This window comes from Thamnophis sirtalis, unplaced genomic scaffold (genome assembly GCF_051295495.1).
Source record: "Thamnophis sirtalis isolate CommonGarterSnake01/CBP01778 unplaced genomic scaffold, rThaSir2_p1.2 scaffold_15, whole genome shotgun sequence".
In the NCBI taxonomy this organism is placed as follows: Eukaryota; Metazoa; Chordata; class Lepidosauria; order Squamata; family Natricidae; genus Thamnophis; species Thamnophis sirtalis.
The window spans coordinates 39669321-39692775 of NW_028261395.1; positions in this window are offsets into that span (position 1 = coordinate 39669321).

Below are 23455 nucleotides of genomic sequence, written 5' to 3' on the forward strand. Positions count from 1 at the left end.
ACTTTTCTGTTCTTTAAGTCCTCCTCCTGGTCCTCTCCTTTCCCGGTGACGTCCCTCACCATGGTGGTCTGGTGGGGGATTCTCTTGCTCTGGAAGAATCAGAAGGTGAGATTTAAAAGCAGGTCTTCAAATGTGGCCTCCCCAGTCTAATATTCAGCTATTCCCCCCTCCTCCTTCCTGCCGAAGTCCTTCTCACCTCCTCAGTCTGTCCCTGAAGGTCTTGATGATGTTGGCCTTGTCCTAGCTCAACTTCTGTTTCTCTTTCCGAAGTTTCTCCACTTCAGCCTTGAAGGCCACACGTTCCTCCACCATGGTCTCAAACAAGATGGCATTCCCGTAAATTATGGCTTCTAGGAAATGAAACTGAAGTTTAAAGAATGTCAGGAATCCCTTCTAAATATTTCTTTTTTTATATATATATTTATTTATTTTTATTTTTCATTACATAGACAACAATGGGAAAAGGGGAAGGAATGGGAAAAAGGGGGGGGGAGACCCCATCATCACATACAATATGTCATTTAATCACAGGTGCATCCCTACTAAATTTATACATCCCATATCTCTCTGTTGTATATTTAATAAACACCACAATAAGCTAGGGTTTAAAAAAGAAAGGGGAAAAAAAAGGGGGTGGGGAAGCCAAAATGGACAAAGAGGACAAAAAGGACAAAAAAGTCCAAAAAAGAAAAAAAGAAAAAAGAACCATCATCCCATACAGCATGTCGTTTGGTTATAGTTGTTTTAACATCTGCATCTTCAAATAATATTTACCGTCTCAGATATTCCATCTAATATAACTAAAGGCCTCATTTTCATTCTACAATATATATTCAGTTAACATTAGCATTATTTTTCCCCAGAAAGTATAGTTCTATTCATTGTTAACCTTGCATTTCATATCTTCAAACAGAGATCTTATTCCTTCGTTTTTCAACAAGGCGTCGCTGCCTATATATACCAGTTTCCCCTATTAGAATTGCTTTATCAGCAGCGAGATATCATTATAGTAAATTCTTAACTTTATACAATATATCACCAGACCTTATATTAATACTTCATTGTATCATTGTTGGGTTATTTCACAGCATAATTATATCATCATTTACTTTTTTCAATTAAGACATAAGTGTATCATTTTTCATTTCCAAAGTTTTTTTTTTCTCTTAGCCACCGATAAAACAAATCCCATATCTTATAAAATTGTTCATCCTCTTGCTCTCTAATTTCAAATGTCAATTTACTCATTTCGGCACAGTCCATTATTTTTCGGATAACTTCTTCCTCTTTTGGTATTATTTCGTTTTTCCAGTTTTTTGCAAATACAATTCTGGCTGCTGTTAACACATTTACAATCAGATATTTTAAGTCTTTGTTGTAAGTTTCTGGTATGATTCCCAATAAAAAGACCTCTGGTTTAAAGTCTATTTGTGTGTCATTTTCTCCAACCACATGTGGATTTTAGTCCAGTATCTTTTAGCTTCAGTGCAAGTCCACCACATGTGGTAGTATGAACCAGGTATCTGGTGACATTTCCAACACTTTTCTGATTTATTCTTGAACATTCTTGCGATTCTAGTCGGGGGTAGATGCCACCTGTAAAACATCTTATACAAATTTTCTCTATATGCAGTAGACATTGTCATTTTGTAATTTTGAGACCACAATTTCTGCCAATTCTCTAGGTCAATCCCATATCTAAAAAATTTTCCCCAAGCTATCATGGTTTCTTTAACTTGTTCTTCATGTAATTTAAACTCCAATAAATATCCATATAGTTTTTTAATTACTCTTTCATCGGTACCTGTTAGAATTTTGTCTAACTCAGTCATTTTGTTATAAAGACCTTTAGTTTTTCTATCTTCATTATATCTAGATTGTATCTGTACATATGAATACTAATTCATTTCCATCCCTTCTTGCTTTAACTCTTGACTAGATTTGAGTTTACCCTCTGTATTCAATAATTCTGTATATCTAACTGTTTGTTCCTTTTTATATATTATCGGATACGAAAATGCTTCAATTGTTGATATCCAGACTGGAGTTTTTAACTAATGTAATCTTTTAACCTTTTCCCAGTTTAACAACAACGCCTCCCTTATGTAATGTCTTCTAAAATAACCATGTGATTTAGTTCCCTTATACCATAAGAACGCGTGCCATCCCAACAGCAAGTCGTGACCTTCTACATTCAATAATCTAGAGTTTCTTAATGATATCCACTCCTTAATCCACATCAAGTTTGCTGCCTGGTAGTATAGCTCCCAATCAGGTAACCCAAAACCTCCTCTTGGTCTAATATCTTGTAGTAATTTAAGTTTTATTCTAGCTTTTTTCTCTTGCCAAATAAATTTCAAAACTATTTTATTTAAATCTTGAAAAAAAACCTTACCCAATCTGATTGGGATTGTCTGAAACAGATATAGAATTCTAGGTAGAATGTTCATTTTAATTGTAGAGATTCTTCCCATCATTGATAAATGCACGTTTTCCCATTTCTCCAAGTCAATTGCTATTTGTCTTTTTAATCTAGTATAGTTATCCTCTTTAAGAGTACTACATCTAGGTGATAAATATATCCCCAAATATTTAACCTTACTTGTGTTTTGAATATGCAACATTTCTGACAACTCTTCCTTTTGTGTTGCTGGGATATTCTTCGTCATGATCTTTGTTTTATCTTTGTTTATTTTCAAGCCTGCTACTTCTCCATATTCCTCTATTCTTTCTAGCAATTTGGGTGCGGTTTCTAATGGATATTCAAGAATAAAGACTAAGTCATCTGCGAACGCTTGCAATTTATACTCTTCTCTCTTAATTTTCATTCCTCTTATTTCTTCTTCTTCTCTGATCTTTCTATTTAAGACCTCTAGTGTTAGGACAAAAAGTAGCGGTGATAGTGAGCAGCCTTGTCTTGTACCTCTCTTTATTTCAATCGGCTCTGTTCTCCATTTACCATTATCTTTGCTGCTTGTTTCTGGTATATCATTCGTATAGTTTGAGTGAATTTCTTGCCAAAATTCATCTGCTCAAGTTGCAAAAACATAAATTGCCAATTCACATTGTCAAAGGCCTTCTGCGCATCGAGGAACATCAGTGCCAATTGTTTTTCTGGATGGGCCTCATAGTATTCCAAGGTATTCAAAATCATTCTCATATTGTCTTTAATTTGTCTTTTAGGTAAAAAGCCATTTTGATCTGAATGGAGGAAGCCATTTAAATATTTTTTAAGTCTCTCAGCTAGTATAGATGCAAATAGCTTGTAGTCTAATAAAGAAATTGGTCTATAGTTCTTAATTTGTGTTAAATCAGTCTCTTCCTTGGGTAGTAGTGTGATATACGCTTCTGACTATGACTTCGGTATTTGGCTCCCAGACATCACTTCATTCATGACTTGTAGGAGTGGAAGGGTCAATATTTCTTCAAATGTTTTGTAGAATTCCACAGGTAGTCCATCTGGTCCTGCAGCTTTCCCATTGTTTTGTTTTTTAAGTGCCTCTGTTAGTTCCATCATTGTTATTTTACTTTCTAATATTGTTCTAGTTTCATCTGGTACCTGGGGGAGATTGGCATCTTGTAGGTACTTTTTCACTTCTAAATATTTCTAACCTGTCCAGTTGTTCTTGCAGTGTTTTATTCTGAATGTGGAGCTCCCGTTTCTCCCCAGCTTGCTCCAGTAGTCTGCAGAGGAGGCTCTGATATTTTTCCTTTTCACACCTTAGCTGTTCCTCCAATTCCATGATTCTGTAAAAGAGGAAGACAAGAGCGAAATTAGTGCCCTCCGATTTTCCTTCTAACCATCCAACTTATTTAAAATTTAAACTACCTAAAATTACCAGGCACTTCCTTTCCCTTCCTTGCTAAGTGGTTTAGTTTTACCCTTTGCCCAAGTCAGGGCCGCTGCCAGAGAATGTCTCACCACCTCTCCTTCTTCTCCAGCTCTCTGCAGAGTTCCTCATTCTTCCATGTTGTGTTGCTGTTAATACCAGGACCAGAGAGAAATTGGCCCGTTAATTTTTTTACCTACATTTCCGATTGGTGGCTTCAATTCACTTCACGCTTTTGGCAAAGTAGTTATTTAGCTTAACTCCAACCTTGATTTCTGAGCTTGTCTTTTCTGAGCTTGTCTGTCTGCATAGACTCATTCGAAAATTTCCTTTTGTGAAATATCAAAACTCGAGTATAATTTGCATCCTTGGGTTTGTTGAACTGTTGTGGCTCCATGGAAAAGGGAATGAAATTAGAAAGCTTAGGGCTGCCCCTCTGGTTTTCAGCATGGGGGTTTGTAGACATGCAGCGTGGTAGACACATCGACTGCCTTTTGATTGGCAAGCCTCTTTCCGGCCTCCCCAGAATGCTTGCTTGGAAAGAAGAACTAAGAATGGGTGTGAAAGGTTGGATCCCTCTGCTCCTCACGCAGGGCCCTCCTGGAGGCTCTTTACAAGAAGCATTGCTCACAGAGCATAGATCCACCCAATGTGGAACACGGTCCCTTTCTAAGATCTAACCAGCCACGCATGAAACCCCTTTCTGTTGCTTGGATTTAGATGGCTTAGCTGAGCGGGATGTTTGCAGGTGGATCGCTGAGGGAGATGCCCTTTCTGGATTGGGGGCAACTGTCTGCCACGGAAACCATGGCACTGAAAGGCAATTGAGATCATAAGGAAATCCCTGTAAGAATGTAGAGTTACGTGCCATACTTCCCCTTCACGCTGCTCAGCGGTTCCCCCCCTGGTGTTTCCGAAGTCTGGAAAAGTTTTTTAAAAAAGCAGGTGTGAATATACTCCACTTTATAAGGCCTTGGGGAGGCTACACTTGGAATCCTGCATCCAGTTTTGGCCACTAAGATGTAAAAAAGGTGTTGAGACTCTAGAAAGAAGCAACGTAGAACGGAGGAGAAATTTCCTAACAGTTAGAATGTAGACTTACGTGATGTCCTCTCTCTTTAACGTCCTCGGCGGTTCCCAACCTGGGGTTTCCAAGGTCTGGAAAAGTTTTTTAAAAAGCAGATGTGAATAAACTGATATATCTTCTCACTCACCCTCCACTATCCCCACCCTCACACTGAGCTTTTGTGTGTCTTATTATGACATACTCAGTAATGGACACTCAAAACCTTCCCCCGAAGATTTAAATTGCTTACCTGGGGGGGGCAGGGGGTGTTGGACCGCTGCGGGGGACACCCTGGCTCTATCGGGGGCAAGTGGCCCCCACGCAATGTTATTGGCTGAAAAACAAAGGAAGATGATGAGGTCTTTGGGCTGAGCCCAGGGAAATCCCTCTAGCCCAGTTAACCCCAATGAGCCATGTTTACCTTCATGGCTCATCTCCTACCTAGTCTTGTGGCTATAGGTTACCTACCTCGGGGTGTCCCCATGGCCCAAGGGAGGGCTGCATCTCTGGAACCACTGGGAAAAAAACAGACTTCTTTAAATACACAAATTTATTGACCATCATCTTCCTGTCAAATATTAGGTGCCAGCTGATACTTCTGGCACCTAAAGTCTTCACAATTGTTGCTAATGCTAAGGAGATAGTAAATCTATTGTTTCTAATTGTCTCCTACCTCTGTTATTCGGCTTCAGCTGCCTCTTCATTCTCTGGATGCAGACTCCCAGGGCTTTCTCCTTGCAGGTGAAAGATGGACTGGGGCTGGTTCTTGAATGCCAGGTGTTGCCTTGCTCTTGTTAATTTGAAGCAGTCCCTCAGATCTCTCTCTCAGAAGGGGGGAAGGACCATCAGAAGGAGGAAGGACCCATCAGGTTCCCTTTTCCATGCTTGCTTTTTTTTTTGTTTTCAATCATATTCACTCCACAAATAAAATCATCAGTTTTCTTATCTTTGTATTCATGTTTCTCTTCAATTTTTAGTGTTCCATCTCCATCATTTTTGCTGGTAAGAACTCTGTCTTCTTCTCACTAGACTGTTACAGACCTCCCTGTTGTGTTGCTGTAAATACAAAGACCAGAGAGAAATTAGCCCCTTGATTTTCTCACTTGAAGCATCAAACGTTCAAATGGATGGATGGATGGATGGATGGATGGATTCCCTTCTAAATATTTCTCACCTGTCCAGTTGTTCCTGCAGTTTTTTATTATGAATGAGGGCCTCCCTTTTCTCCCCAGCTTGCTCCAGAAAACTGCAGAGGAGGCTTCGATATTCCTGTCGTTCAAATTTTCCTTCAATTAGATGATTCTGTAAAAGAGGAAGACAAGAGTGAAATTAGTCCCCCATCCCCCCCCCTTTCCCTTGAACCATCCAACCTGTTTAAAATGAAAACTACCTAAAAATTCCTGGCACTCCCTTTCCCTTCCTTGCAAAGTGGTTTAGTTTTACCCTTTAGCCCAAGTCAGGGCTGCTGCCACAGAATGTCTCCCCTCCTCTCCTTCTTCTCCAGCTCTCTGCAGAGTTCTGCCTTGTTATTGACAAGATGAAAGTTTTGCTTCAGGAGCTCCTCCTTCCACTGGTTTGTGTTGTTGTAAATACGAGGACCAGAGAGAAATTGGCCCACTGATTTTTTTACTTGAAAGTTTTTCTTCAATTGAAAAATATTAAAAATGCCTTTATGTACTGAAAATACCTTTCTGTGTATAAATTCAGTGTTGCTATTTCTACTACAACAGTCAGAAATCTCTCTTACAGGAAACATTGCTGTAACCATTTATTGGATATTTTAGAAAGACTCAGGAAAAGTGGGAAATCGGTACATTTTCCAGGAGAGTCTTAAGGGATTTGATTCGCTACTTAAATATTAAGGTTAGCATCACTATGTGTATAAGAGTTGGATTACTTAATCCTTTTCTTCCTCAGTATTTAGCCAAGAAAGTCTACACACCCCTGTTAAAATGCCACGTTTTGGAAATGTAAAATAAAAAACCAGATCAAGAGAAATCACTTCTGAGTACTTCTTCCTTTCATATAACCTCATGTGTCGATATCGCAGCCACACCCATAATGCAATGCACCCTGCCCCCCTGTGCATGCGTGCACTCCCCGTACTCTCCCATCCCCCCACATGCATGCGACCCCCTGTGCTTCCCCCGTGTTCTCCCAGCGCATGCGCCAGACCCCCTAAGCCCTGTTTTGGGCCTAGCAAGCCCTCCTGAAGCCTCATGGGACCCAAATTGGGCCGGGGTGGTGGTGGGGTGTGCCGCATGTACACACACTCCAGTGGCATTTAACCACTGCGCCACCTTGGCTTGCACAGCGTACGGCGCCTACACGACCTTTGCCTATCAGCTGAATGTCGCTGGGCAGTGGCATGTGCATGTGTGTGCAGCCTGTGTGCCCTGTCATAGTAAACCGGTTGCAATGGGATCCAGAACCCACTACTCAGCCAGACCCTCCATTTGTGACAAGAGCTGTGATCATCTCCTCATCTTGCTTCATCTAATTGCTTGGTTAGGGTTATTTGTGAAGTAAATGCAGTTTAATTATCTGCAGGGGGGGGGGGGAAATCCTAACAAACGTATTTGAAAAGTGGCTGCTTGAAAGGAATCATTTGATCCGAAGAAAAAAATACACCCGCAGGCAGAGCCGATTCCTGCCCCAAGCCAAGCAATCAAGCTGATGTATTAAGACTGGTTTTGTTAGAATCTCAATCAGAGCAGCTCTGGGACTGCTGTCGGACTACAATCCTGACTTGCAGAGGGGCCAAAACTGAGGGTGTGTAGCAGTTTGGATGCAAGAGACGGCAAGGCTTGCAGCGAAGGGAATCTGGACCCTGGGAAGGTTGGAGAGGGGTGAAGAGCGAGCCTCTTCCTTCTCCCCCACTCCTCTCTCCTCTGAAGCGCGCCCTCCGAAATAACCTGCCCAACGTAAGCGTGCTCAACTGCAACAACAAGACATGATTCGCTGTTCCCAGATCAGGAGGCGGGAGAATTAGTGCCTCTTTTGCATATGAACTTTTTTGCCTTTTAACTCTTTCTTAACTTTTAGAAGGCGAAAAATTCCTTATGCAAAGGAGGCCCCGAGTTCTCTCGCCTCCTGCTTTGGTTAACACTAAGCAGACACCAAGCCACTGTGACTTGGAATCTGGTAGCAACTACCCTGGCTTTAATTATTAAAAAAAATATTTAAAATGCTTTCTTTTTCCTGAGGAGACTGGTGAGACCCCGCGTCCCTTGCCTCTAGTGACTGCACGTCCCTGAGTGCTAGGTTTGTGGTCCTTCCTCCCTGTCTTTTTTCCCTCCCTCGATTCCTCCCTCTCTCCCTCCCTCTCCCTCCATCCCTCTCTCTCCCTCTCTCTCTCTCTCTTTCGCAGCAAAATCACCACCACCACCACCCCGCTTTTTAAAGCATTTTTTCCCTGCCTATTCGCCCAAACCAGAAGGGAAAAAATGCTGTAAAGTGTGGAAAAAATGCTTGTGACAATCAGGCAGCTTACACTGAGTCACGCGATCCTTGGAAGCTTTTTTTTTTTTTTTTTACTAACGGTTTGCAGAATCAAGGAAAATCATCCCTATTGGTTTGGCCCAACCGGGAGGATTTCACCCCTGATTCAGAGGATCTTCCCCCTTCCCATGAACTGTAAGCCGCCCTGAGTCCCCTCAGGGAAAAGGGCGGCCTATAAATAACAAATAAATTCTAAATTCTAAAATCTTGGGATATGTAGTTGGCTGTCAGGATATTTATGTAATGGGGCTCCCGCATTACTGTCCACATTTCCTCATTGTGGACCAGAAACACCTCCTTGAGTTCCTCAAGGAGAGGACCATGTAGCATGTGTCACAGTAATCTTCCAAGTAATGGACCTAACAGAGAAACAGAGTTGGAAGGAACCTTTGAGGTCTTCTAGTCCAACCCCCTGTTCAGGTAGTAAGCCCTACACCATTTCAGAGCCAAGAAAATCCCTCAAATTTCAAATATTGCTAGAGAGGTAAATGTGGCAGGACACATCCAAAGAGAGATTTTCCCCAGAAGAAGTAAAGCTTGTGCAGTCTTCCACCCTCTTATCTCTTCCTTTCGAAGGTGTGACTAAAACATGGGTGACTGAATAATATCTCTCAATCCAGGAAATGGCTGCTCACATTGCATTGAATGTTGAAAAGATCTTTGATGTGGCTCAGGTGGAATTTCTGAAGAATTTCTCATAGAATTTCTAAGAAGATACGGTTTGTACTTTTCTGCCCTTTGGATCGCACAGAGGGTTCTCTTAGGTGAAGTTAAATATGTTAAATGTATGGATATCATTTCAGGAGATCAAGTCTGCGCTGTAAAAGCTACATTGAGTCTGTGAGGTAGAATTCATGAAATTAGAATGAAAGTTATGGTCTATTTCTTAAAAGGTAAAAAAAAGAAATAGCAGGAAACCTCAAAACTGAAAACCAGAAGAGAGATTGTATAGGTAAATTTATTAGAGATAAATAATAGTGGTAAAGTTTGCCCAATTTACCACAGCCTCCCATCTCTTCCCAGCCTTTCCTTCGTGATCTTTTTGCTCTTTCCCCCTTTAGATAAGAAATGGAGCATTTTGAAAATAAACAAGAAAAGAATGGAACTTCAAAGTGTATTTTAATTGGTACTTTCATGAAAACGCTCTGGATTTCTGCAGTGCTTTCCATTTTCTTCAGTGTCACCCACTTTCCTGAGTGGAGATGGTCCCCTCCAGACAAGGACAACAGTCATAGCAGCAAACTGGCTCTCCTTCTCGAGCCCTCTTGACAAATCCAGGATGACAACTTTCCATACATTTGGACTGAGGCAGGGACTGAGCCGAAGAACAAGGCATTCCAAACAAAATATTTCATATTTGTCATCAATTTTTCAATATTGCCTTTAAGGCAGTAAAGTTGACAAAACTCTGCCCTGCAAGATATGATGTAAGATTTATAACCCTTCTCATGAAAAGCTAATTTAAACGTTACCAAGTTTACAGAAAATTTTTTATGGTTTCCACCTACAGAAAGGTTCAGGAGTAAAAAGCAGTAGAAAAATATCCCATTTTCAGTAGTAGATAAACTATAGTATTTCCTATAAGAACATTAATGATGCCCTGGATGAAGATTGAGGGATAGCAAATGCGATAAAGATATTAGTGAACACGATCTCAAAATAATAGTTGTTTACAAACTGAACGTGTTGGCAGTTAAAATGTTCATGGAAAGAAGGTAGATTCATAAATAATGACACAATTGTTATATTATAGGGAACATTCTAGAGCAGGTGACAAATAAATAAATAAACTCTATTCTATTATTCCATTCCATTCAGTGGTGAAATTCATTTTTTTTTTACTGCTGGTTCTGTGGGAGTGGTTTGGTGGGCTTGGTGGGCATGGCAGGGGGAGGATACCGCAGAATCTCCATTCCCACACCACTTTTGGGGCCAGCCAGATGTGGCATTTGCCGGTTCTCCAAACTACTCAAAATTTCCGCTACTGGTTCTCCACAACCTGTCAGAACCTGCTGGATTTCACCCCTAATTCCATTCCATTCTAGACTCAGGATCTCCTGCCTGTTTCCAGGGCGCCTCAACTGGGGGAGCCCCGCTTGGCTGCATGGGGCCTCTGGTTATGCCCCATCCCAAATGCCTGAGAAACTATAGAGAGAAGGTGATGGTTTTGTCAACAATCTCTGGCCACATCGTATAAAGAGAACTTACATAAAACTTATAGGTGGCACTTACCACCAGCTAGGCTAGCCAAAATATATAAAAAATTATCACCTAATTGCTGGAAATGTGACCAAATACCAGGCAACTACATGTGGTGCAGTGGTGGGTTCCTCCCGGTCTGGTCCTAAAGTAGGACATAAAGTGAGATTTGGACATTTAGTGTTAGTACTGGGTCAGGCTGGACAGCCTCTCATGGCCCCTTTACTTCTATATTAAAAGCCACATAGACAGAGTTGGAGCTTGCAAAAGAACAGGAAGCCAGTGCCTAACCACAAGATGTCCCTATGTCAAAACTTATGACAAAAGTCCAAGGTTCAATTAAAGTTGGTTAATGACACGTACTCCATAAGAAAAGGAGAAGTAGGACCCCCATCTCCTTATAAGGCTTTCTCTCCTCAAGGTAACCACTAAGAAATGAGTTAAGTGTTTCCGTGTTACGCTGCCTTTGAGAATGTATAAGAATGCGTGCTTCGATAATGAAGGTTGTTCAGAACTTGCAATGCTAGCCATGGGCTAGCTTTCTCAACCTGGCCGCCAAATAAACTTTTCCTGTATCCTGAGAAGTCTAAAGCCTGTCATTTTCTGCAACAGTCCGGTCCAGTCTGGGAGCAGCTGACAGTATACCGGTACGGTGGCTCGTTTGGCCCACCTGCCCGTGTGCTATACCTGTTTTTATAGCAACCAGCCAATTGCAGACGAGTCCCCAAAAAGGGAAAGAAAAGAAAGAAATCTGGAAGGAAATTAAGTGAAGCGAATCAGTTTGATGGGAGGAGTGGGCTAGAGGATCCAGGATGGAAAACAGAGGGAGGGCAGATGGTGGATTGAGAGGGAGCTGAGTGATCCACTTGATCCCTTCAACGTTGGAGAAAGGTCCCCTCTAGCGTCTGAAACCACTGCAGCCTTCATAGTTCTTGGATAGGAAGCCAGTTAAGAATTCCCTTCCTTCCATTTGTTTTTTTCCTCCTTCTTTCCCTCCTTCCCATTTTGATGGTGGATAAGATTTGGAGACCAAGGCTTTTGCTGTAAGAGGCAATCGAATAAATGTCCGAAAACCCCTTTTGGTCCCAAGAGCTGAACTTGACAGAAAAGAGTTCCCCTTAATTGATTTTCACATATTTAATGACCACAATTTAACATTGTTTTGATTGTGATCAGTGAATTCTGAAGGCAGCCAGATTCCTCCGCCTAAGAGGGTGTGAATACTTCTATAACCAAATCATTTGTTTTTTTTTTTAATTTTGATTTTTCCCCTTCAAAGATTTCACTTTGTTTTTCCATTTGAATTGCACGTCTTATATGTCCATGATGGTAAACCTATGGCTCTCTGGGGGCAAGCAAGTCGTGACCCAGCTCAGCTCCACCAAGCATGCGCCTCCCACCAGCCAGCTGATTTTTGGGTCTCGGCTACGCATGTGGGAGATGCGTGTGCATGCGCAGGAGGCCGGTGGGTCACGTGGGCATGCGTGGTAGGTTGTGCGGCGATGCACAGGGGGAAGCATGGGGGAGCGGCATGCCCCCCCCATGGCCTATTTTTGGTTTCAGGAGGCTTCAGGAGGGCCTGCTGGGCCCCCCAAAAAGGTGCGGGGTTAGGGTACAACATTCCCCATCCCCTGCAGCCCGTTTTCAGTCCCAGGAGGCTTCAAGGAGGCCTGCTAGGCCCAAGACGGGGTGTGGGATGTGTGTGCGCCCCCCAACCTCCCAGGGCCCATTTCTGGTCCTAGGAGGCTTCAGGGAAGCCTGCTAGGCCCAAGACGGGGTGTGGGATGTGTGTGTGCGCCCCCCCAACTTCCCAGGGCCCATTTCTGGTCCCAGGAGGCTTCAAGGAGGCCTGCTAGGCCCAAGACGGGGTGTGGGATGTGTGTGTGCCCCCCCCCAACCTCCCAGGGCCCATTTCTGGTCCCAGGAGGCTTCAGGGAAGCCTGCTAGGCCCAAGACGGGGTGTGGGATGTGTGTGCGGCACCCCCCCCCCCAACCTCCCAGGGCACATTTATGGTCCCAAGAGGCTTCAAGGAGGCCTGCTAGGCTCAAAACAGTGTGCAGGGAGGTCAGGTACCTGCGCTGAGGGAGCGGGAGGGTCACACACATGGGGGGGGCGGGGGGAGCACAGGAGGGTGGTGCACATATGCACAGAATGCTGGGGTGCGTTGCATTATGGGTGTGGGAGCCATCACTGTTATAGGTTATATGACAGGAGGAAGTACTCAGAAGTGATTTGTCTTGGTCTGATTTTTTATTTTACATTTCCAAAACCTGGCATTTTACCAGGGGTGTGTAGACTTTCTTTGCTAAATACTGAAGTAAAAAAGCATTAAGTAATCCAACTCTTATAAGCATAGTGATGCTAACCTTAATATTTAAGTACCTAATCAAATCCCTTGAGATTATTCCGGAGGTGTATCTAAAGTCCATGAACATGTACTGATTTCCTACTTTTCCTGAGCCTTTCTAAAATACCCAATAAATGGTTAAAGCAATGTTTCCTGTAAGGAGAGATTTCTGATTGTTGTAGTAGAAATAGCAACATTGAATTTACACACACTAAAAAACAAACAAACAAACAGAAAGATATTTTAAATACATAAAGGCATTTGTAATATTTTTCAATTGAAGAAATTTTTTGATCATTCAAGTAAAAAAAAAAAATCAAGGGGCTAATTTCTCTCTGGTCTTTGTCTTTGCAGCAGCAGAAGGAGGAGGAATGAGGAGCTCCAGAAAATGGATCCCCAGCTTGCTAATAAGACCCCAGAACTCTGCAGAGAGCTTGAGGAGAAGGAGAGGAGGTGAGACATTCTCTGGTAGCAGCCCTGACTTGGGCTAAAGGGTAAAGCTAAACCACTTAGCAAGGAAAGGGGAAGGGAGTGCCGGGGAGTTTTAGGCAGTTTTTATTCTAAATAGGTTGGATGGTTTGAGGGAAAACCAGAGGGGGCTAATTTCGCTCCTGTCTTCTTCTTTTACAGAATAATGCAATTAGAGGAATCCCTCAAATTTGAGAAGAACGAATACCGGAGCCTCCTCTGCAGAGTTCTGGAGCAAGCTGGGGAGAAAAGGGAGCTCCTCATTCTAACGAAAAAGCTGCAGGAACAACTGGATAGGTAAGAAATTTGTAGAAGAATCCGTCCGTCCGTCCGTCCGTCCATCCGTCCATCCATCCATCCATCCATCCATCCATCCATCATTTCTCCTCTTTCTCTTCATAATTTACAGGAATGCCATCACGTTCAAGACCATGGTGGAGGAACGCGTGGCCCTCAAGGCCGAAGTGGAGACACTTCGGCAGGAAAACCGGAGGTTGAGTGGGGAGAACACCTTCCTAACCAAGACCTTCAGGGACCGGCTGAGGAGGTGAGGAGCCCTTAGGCAGGAGGGGGGAGGGGGGAAATAGCTGAATATTAGACTGGGAGGCCACATTTGAAGACCGGCTATTAATTCTCCCCTTCTGCTTCTTCCAGAGCAAGAGAGTCTCTCATCAGACCACAATAGTGAGGGACATCACCGTGTAAAGGAGAGGACCAGGAGGAGGTCTTAAAGAAGGGAAGTTTCCGAAGAATCCGAACATCATCGATAGAAACATCTGCTGGGAGCTTCAAGTAGAGTGACCCTGCCACCTCCCTCTTCTTCCACCTTCCTTCACCCCCTCCCCCTTCCTCCCCCTGTCTCCCTGTTCCTCCCCTCCCTCCTCTTCCTTCCTCCTGGAAAACCTGAAGTTAACGGAGGAGAAAGCGATCATCATCATGAAGAACTTCAGGGAAAGGCTGAAGAGGTGAGAAAAACTTTGACAGCAGCCCTGGCTAAGGGAGGTAGATGACAATTATTTCTTGAAACAGCTTAGAAATACAGAAATACAGTGATATTTACATCCATGATCTTTCCCCCTTCTGAGAGAGAGATCTGAGGAAGCACTGCTTCAAATTAACAAGAGCAAGGCAACACTTGGCACTCAAGGACCAGCCCAATCCATCTTTCACCTGCAAGGAGAAAGGCCTGGGACATCCAAAGGAAAGGAGGAGGCACCAGTGGAAGCTCCGGGGAAACTTCAGAAATCAGAGACAGAGGAAGGGATGGCCAGAGAAGCCCATAGAGGCCCTTCAGAAGGATTCTCCAGCAGCTTCTCTGGACTACATACTCATGCGGCTTCAAGAATAGCTCAACCTCTTTGCGCTTTCAGAAGAACCGAGACCTATTCTCGAATACTGGCTGAAGAAGACACTGAGAAAGATGCCGGAAGAAGATCCTGAAGGGTCCCAACAACCTTCCCATCAGTGGCTGGAGAAATCAGTGAATAACCTGGAGGAAGAAGAAGCTGAAGGACCCCAACTAGGGACTGGGGCATGTTTGGAGGCCTCCATGAGAGGAACCCAAGGACTCCAGAGAAAAAGACCTCTCAAAAGGTCAGCAGGGCAGAGATCCCAGCCCATCCTCTCTTGCTCACAATGTCTTCCCCTCCACCGTTGGCCCTTTGCCTTTTGGGGAAGGGGGGCAGAGGGAATGGAGGGCAGCAGGAAGTCTCCCTGCTAGAGAAAGCGCAGATTTGTCCTCATCACCTCAAAACCTATCTTCTTTTTTTCCTAATCAAAGGTTCATGATAGAACTTTATCTTTAAGGTACCAATAGTTATTGTAATATGGAAAGCAGCTTTCTCAGCACATGTCAAAAATGTTGACTGGGCTGTCCTGGGTCATTTCCTTGCCATTACTTTGTAAAGATGGCAGGTAATTACATTGAGAGAATGAAAAGGCGGCTGAAGCCCAACAATCGAGGTAGGAGACAATTAGAAACAATAGATTTACTATCTTCTTAGCATTAGCAGCAATTGTGAAGACTTTAGGTGCCAGAAGTATCAGCTGGCACCTAATATTTGACAGGAAAGATTATGGTCAATACATTTGTGTTTTTAAAGAAGTCTGTTTTTTCCCAGTGGTTCCAGAGATGCAGCCCTCCCTTGGGCCATGGGGACACTCTGAGGTAGGTAACCTATAGCCACAAGACTAGGTAGGAGATGAGCCATGAAGGTAAACATGGCTCATTGGGGTTAACTGGGCTGGAGGGATTTCCCTGGGCTCAGCCCAAATGACCTCATCATCTTCCTTTGTTTTTCAGCGAATAACATCGCGTGGGGGCCACTTGCCCCCGATAGAGCCAGGGTGTCCCCCGCAGCGGTCCAACACCCCCTGCCCCCCCCCAGGTAAGCAATTTAAATCTTCGGGGGAAGCTTTTGAGTGTCCATTACTGAGCATGTCATAATAGGACATGCAAAAGCTCAGTGTGAGGGTGGGGATAGTGGAGGGTGAGTGAGAGGATATATCAGTTTATTCACACCTGCTTTTTAAAAAACTTTTCCAGACCTTGGAAACCCCAGGTTGGGAACCACTGAAGACGCTAAAAGGAGAGGACATCACGTAAGTCTACTGAAGAAAAGGTTTGATGCTTCAAGTGAGAAAAACAGGGGCTAATTTTTCTCTGGTCTTTGTCTTTGCAGCGGCAGAAGGAGGAGGAAGAATGAGGAGCTCCAGAAAATGGATCCCCAGCTTGCTAATAAGACCCCAGAACTCTGCAGAGAGCTTGAGGAGAAGGAGAGGAGGTGAGACATTCTCTGGTAGCAGCCCTGACTTGGGCTAAAGGGTAAAGCTAAACCACTTAGCAAGGAAGGGGAAGGGAGTTTTAGGCAGTTTTTATTTTAAATAGGTTGGATGGTTTGAGGGAAAACCAGAGGGGGCTAATTTCGCTCTTGTCTTCCTCTTTCACAGAATAATGCAATTAGAGGAACAACTGAAAAGTGAGAAGGAAGAATACCGGAGCCTCCTCTGCAGAGTTCTGGAGCAAGCTGGGGAGATAAGGGAGCTCCTCATTCTAACCAAAAAGCTGCAGGAACAACTGGACAGGTAAGAAATTTATAGAAGAATCTATCCATCCATCCATCCATCCATCCATCCATTAATCCATAATTTCTTCTCTTTCTCATCATAATTTACAGGAATGCCATGATCTTTGAAACCATGGTGGAGGAATGCGTGGCCCTCAAGGCCGAAGTGGAGACACTTCGGCAGGAAAACCGGAGGTTGAGCGGGGCGATCGCCTTCTTAACGAAAACCTTCAGGGACCGGCTGAGGAGGTGAGGAGCCCTTAGGCAGGAGGATATCAAAGATTATGACATCACAGCCATAAACTTTGACTGGGCTGTCCTCACTGATTTACCTGCCATTTGTCCTGGAAGAAGGCAGGTAACTACTTGCAACGAATGAAAAGGCAGCTCAGGCCCAACAATCGAGGTAGGAGACAATTAGAAACAATAGATTTACTATCTTCTTAGCATTAGCAGCAATTGTGAAGACTTTAGGTGCCAGAAGTATCAGCTGGCACCTAATATTTGACAGGAAGATGATGGTCAATAAATTTGTGTATTTAAAGAATACACAAATTTTTCCCAGTGGTTCCAGAGATGCAGCCCTCCCTTGGGCCATGGGGACACCCTGAGGTAGGTAACCTATAGCCACAAGACTAGGTAGGAGATGAGCCATGAAGGTAAACAGGCTCTTTGGGGTTAACTGGGCTGGAGGGATTTCCCTGGGCTCAGCCCAAATGTCCTCATCATCTTCCTTTGTTTTTCAGCCAATGACATCATGTGGGGGCCACTTGCCCCCGATAGAGCCAGGGTGTCCTCCTCAGCGGTTCAACAGCCCTGTCTCCCCCCCCCCCAGGTAAGCAATCTAAATCTTCGGGGGAAGCTTTTGGGTGTCCATTACTGAATATGTCATAATAGGACATGCAGAAGCTCAGTGTGAGGGTGGGGATAGCGGAGGGTGAGTGAGAGGATATATAAGTATATTCACACCTGCTTTTTAAAAAACTTTTCCAGACTTCCGAAAGACAAGGGGGAGAAAAGCTGAGGAGCGTGAAGGGGAAGTATGGCACGTAACTCTCCATTCTTACAGGGATTTCCTTATGATCTCAATTGCCTTTCAGTGCCATGGTTTCCGTGGCAGACAGTTGCCCCCAATCCAGAAAGGGCGTCTCCCTCAGCGATCCACCTGCAAACATCTCGCTCAGCTAAGCCATGTAAATCTAAGCAACACAAACGCATGAAGTAAATTGAAGCCACCAATCCGAAATTTAGATAAAAAAATCAACGGGCCAATTTCTCTCTTGTACTCGTATTTAAAGCAACACAACATGGAAGAATGAGGAGCTCCTGTAAACGGATCCCCAGCTTGCTACTAAGACCCCAGAACTCTGCAGAGAGCTTCAAAAGAAGGAGAGGAGGTGAGACATTCTCTGGTAGCAGCCCTGACTTGGGCTAAAGGGTAAAGCTAAACCACTTAGAAAGGAAGGGGAAGGGAGTTTTAGGCAGTTTTTATTTTAAATAGGTTGGATGGTTTGAGGGAAAACCAGAGGGGGCTAATTTCACTCTTGTCTTCCTCTTTCACAGAATCATGGAATTGGAGGAATCTCTCAAATTTGAGAAGGAGGAATATCGGAGCCTCCTCTGCAGAGTTCTGGAGCAAGCTGGGGAGAAAAGGGAGCTTTTCATTCTAACGAAAAAGCTGCAGGAACAACTGGATAGGTAAGAAATTTATAGAAGAATCCATCCATCCATCCATCCATCCATCCATCCATCCATCCATCCATCCATCCATCCATCTATCTATCATGAGATAACTAATTTCTTCTCTTTCTCTTCATAATATACAGGAATTCAATCATCTTTGAGACCATAATGGAGGAATGAGTGGTCCTCAAGGCTGAAGTGAAGAAACTTCGGCAGGAAACCCGGAAGTTGAGCGAGGAGGAGGCTAACATCATCAAAACTTTCAGGGACAGGCTGAGGAGGTGAGAAGGACTTAGGCAGGAGGGAGGAGGGAGGAAACACAGACAATTAGACTGGGGAGGCCACATTTGAAGACCTGCTATTAAATCTTCCCTTCTGATTCTTCCAGGGCAAGAGAATCCCTCACCAGACCACCATGGTGAGAGACATCACCCGGTAAAGGAGAGGACCAGGAGGAGGACTTAAAGAAGGGAAAAGTTTCTGAACAATCCAAACATCGATTCAAACATCTGCCGGGAGCTTCAAGTAGACTGACCTGCGGGTGACTGATGTACAGAGACCAGCTGGTACCACCTAATAGAACAGAGTCCAAAAGAAACACAAGGAAAAACGTTACAAAACCAGAAGACAATAGACAACCTCTTGAAGACATGAAATCTCCAATGTTGCTGTATAAACCGGAGAAGGAATGGCTGGAAGCTTCTGTGGAGAACCTCAAAGCCAAGGAGCCCACAGAATCCAGGCAATATGTCCAGGGATGGCTTCTCTGTGAAGCCCGAGAGAGGCTTCTTCTGAGCCTCCAAGAGACTGCCTGGCAGGATGGCTTCTGGCATCCATGGGCATCTTTCAAAAGGAAGGTCCTGGAGGTTCCATCTGGTTGGCTGGATGCATCCAGAAGTCTTCTCCAAGAAAAAGGGATGGAAACGTCTCATTGAAATGTGCAGAAATAGCTGGAAGAATCTCTTCAAGCCATTCACCGAAGACTCAAGTAGAGCTCCACACTCCATGGCTTGAGATGATTTCCCCTCTGAGGGGATCCTTTGATGGGAAGTGAGGGATCTCCTCCTCCTTTTCCCACCCATCAAGCACTGAAATGTCTTCTCCTCTTGCCCGCGTGGCTGCTGTTACTCCTGCCTTTGAAGTCCCAATGGAGCTGGATATGACTCTCCTTCCAGGTGACATCCAGTTCCTTGCAAGGACATCAGATTTGGCTCAGAATGATTCTCATCAAATCCCTGATAAAAATAAAGAAAAGCCCATTAAAATGTAAGAATGAGAGATCCATCTATGTGAATAGTGCATTTGTGGCCTTGCGTTCCTGCACGGGGAAGAAGGTTGGACTAGATGATCGTGAAGGGGCCTTTCACGGCTTACATTCTGTGATGCTCTGAATGTCTGCAATACAGGCTGTCCTTGACTTATGACCATTCATTTAACAAAGGTGGAAAGTTATGACAAAGCTGAAAAGGGCCACTTAGAAGAAGTGCGTTTGTGTCCCTGCACTCACGTGATCGCAATCCAGGCACTTGGCAACTGACTCACACTGACAATAGTTGCAGCATCCCAGGGTTACGTGGTGACCAAGCGCAATCTTCTCAGGGGCTTCCAACAGGCAAAGTCAACGGGGAAGCCAGTGGGGGAGGTTGCCAGGCATGGTCAGGTGACGTCCCACTGTTTCATTCCTAATAACAAAGCAGAATTTGAGAAAACATTAAAATTAGCAATTTAGAAAAATTAGAAAAGGGAAATTAGACAATTTAGCCTTTTTTAATTCATCTAACGGTGTAATGAGGACTCCTATCCGACCATTCCCTGACCTTGTAAGAGCAGTGGGAAAAGTGAGCCACAGAGACAGTGAAATCGGAAAACCACCTTTGGATTCAAAGATGACATTCAGACATTCCCAGTTTCCCACCAGCCTCAGAAAGAGAGAAGCAGAATCTCTCCTGCTCTCTTCCTCCATAATTGCCCTGGAGATGCTCTGAGGTGCTTCCTGCCCCCTTTCCTCTGGGATCCCTTCCTGGGGCTCCTGAGGAGCATCCGATCTTTCCTGGCCATCATTGGATCGAGTGGGAAAGGAGCCCCAAAGGAAAGAGATCGCTGCGTTGGCTGCGATGAGGGCTGGGAAGGGATTGGAGACCCACATTTTGGACAAGGAGAATCGATGGCTGGAGAGAGGGGCGAAGGGGTCCATTTGTGCCAAAGCGGAGGCTCCTTCCCTCAATAGAATACTGGAATCCTGCAACCAATTGGGACCCCATAAGATGTTGAGACCCTGGAAAAAGTTCAGGGAAGAGCAACTAAGATGCTCAAAGGCCTGGAGACTAAATCATAGGAAGAACGGCTGCAGATTTTGGGTCTGGCTAGTCCAAAGAATAGAAGAATTAGGGGTGACACGATAGCATCATTCCAGCATTTGAGAGGCTGCCACGAAGAAGAAGGGGACAAATTATTCTCCAAAGCACCCGATGCAAAACAAGGAACAACGGATGGAAACTAAAGAAAGGGAGAAGCACCCTGGAATTAAGGAGAAACCTCCAACCAGTGAGGAGAATTCACCAGTGGAACAGAAGTCGACTCCAGAAGTTGTGGGGGCTCCTTCACTGGAGGTTTTGAAGAAGAGACCAGACAGTCCTTGTCTGAGATGATTTAGGTTCTCCTGCTTGAGCAGAGGGCTGGACTAGAAGGCCTTGAGTGTCCCTTCCAGCTCTATTCTCTTCTATTCTATTCTCTATTCCATTCCATTCTATTCTATCCTATCCTATTCTAGAGGAGGAGGCCTCAGACACATTTTCTGGGCTGCTCCCTCAAGAAGATCATGGCCGTTAACACACAAAAACCCCTAAGACTGTTATGAGATGGTACATTCCAACGACTCTCTGCCTGCCTAGGACCCCCCTGTCCAAGTGGATCAGACCGAAGAAGCTGCTGGGAGGAGCAGCAAAAACTCTCAGCTAATGAAAAATAAACCCCGTTGCCATGACTACGTTTCCAGGCATCCATCTTGAGGTTGTCAAAGAGAGAATGGAATAGAAATAGAATAGAATTTAGAATTGAATGGAATGGAATATAATAGAATTTAGAATAGCTTAGGATAGAATAGAATAGAAATTAGGATAGGATAGGATAGGATAGGATAGGATAGGATAGGATAGGATAGGATAAGATAGGATAGGATAGGATAGGATAGAATGGAATAGAATTTAGAATACAATAGAATAGAATTTAGGATAGCATAGGAGAGGATAGAAAAGGAGAGCATAGAATAGAATAGTATTTAGGAAAGGAGAGGACAGGAGAGAAAAGGATAGGATAGAATAGAATAGAAATTAGGATAGGATGGAATGGGATGGGATGGGATGGGACGGGACAGGACAGGACTGGACAGGATAGAAAAGAATAGAAGAGAATAGTATTTAGGATAGGATAGGATAGAAAAGGATAGGAGAGGATAGAATAGAATTTAGAATACAATAGAATAGAGTAGAATTTAGGATAGCATAGGATAGGATAGAAAAGGAGAGTATAGAATAGAATAGTATTTAGGAAAGGAGAGGACAGGAGAGAAAAGGATAGGATAGAATAGAAATTAGGATAAGATAGGATAGGATAGGATAGGACGGGACAGGACAGGACTTGACAGGATAGAAAAGAATAGAAGAGAATAGTATTTAGGATAGGATAGGATAGGATAGGATAGGATAGGATAGAAAAGGATAGGATAGGATAGAATAGAATTTAGAATACAATAGAATAGAGTAGAATTTAGGATAGCATAGGATAGGATAGAAAAGGATAGGATAGAATAGAATAGAGTAGATAGGATAGGATAGGAGAGAAAAGAATAGGATAGAAAAGATAGGATTGAATAGAATAGAATTTAGAATACAATAGAATAGAATTTAGGATAGCATAGGATAGGATAGGATAGAATGTAGGATAGGATAGGATAACTTTATTGTCACTAATCAGCATACATTCAAATGAAATTTGATTGCATAGAGCTCACAAAGTGTTGCATCCTCCAATATACACTACACAAATGTGACTAAATGAATAAATAAATGTTAGGTGTATACCCACACAGACACCTATATTATATGACCCAGAGAAACAACACAATCTAGTTCGGATGTATTGGTGTACGTGGGGAGAAAAACGAATCCTGAGTTTGCCAGATGGAGGGCATTGAGAAAAAAGCCGTAACAGAATCCGGGGGGTTCTGGTGGAAATCCTTGGAAACCCCCTCCCAGAGGGGAGCAACAGCGGGCATGTGGGGTCTCCAACAATGCTTTCACGTTTAAGTGCATCGCTTAGTAACTGTCATTAAGTGAGTCCAGCTTTTCCCATTGACTTGGATTGTGAGAGGCTGGCTGGGAAAGTTGGCTGGGAAACTTCTGGATCAAGAAGAGTTTGTACTTTGATCTTTCCATAAATTACGGGCCGGACAGCATCTCTCCTTCCCAGCTGCCCCGTCTGTCTCCAATCTCCCACTTCACAAAAGAAATCTCAAAGGAAATTAAGTGCGGTGGTCTGTTTGATGAGAGGAGAGGGCTTGAGGATCCAGGGTGGAAAACAGAGGGAGGAGAGATGGTGGATTGAGAGGGAGTTCAGTGACCCACATCATTCCTTCAGCCTTGGAGAAAGGTCCTCTCTAGGGTCTGCAACAAACCACTGCAGCCTTCATAGTTCTTGGATAGGAAACCAGTTAAACATTCCCTTCCTTCCATTTGTTTTTTTCCCCCTCCCTCTTTCCCTCCTTCTCTCCCTCTGTCAAGCATGCCTCCTTCAATATCCAAGAAAGGAAAACCTCAACTCCATTTTAATAGATAAAGTACTTTTACTAGATATGAAGTGAAAACAGCTAAAGGTAAGCAAGATCTGAGCCAGAAAGGTGGGAACATATACATATCAAACGTTTACCCAGCACCCTCCCCCCAATTCCCCAATCCATTGTCCAATCTGCAACTCCCTAAGGTGTCATGTGGGTGCATCTTCAAACAGCCTCATCAAGTTGGTATGCGGAACGGTTGGCCTTGACCAAGTCCAAACATCAGTCACCAGCATGCACAGAAGATGGTGAGAACAAGACTCCTCCAGCACAATACAATTCCCTTCCTCAATACTATGCACCACCACCACCTGGTTCCTATGGCAGCCAATAGCAAGCAAGCGTAGCAAGCAAAACAGGGGCTGACACCCCCTTCCCTCCTTTTCTTCCTCCCTCCTCCTCCTTCCAACACCCCCCTCTCTCCCCCCTCCCCAAGTTATTTAGCACTTTGAGGAACATTCTGT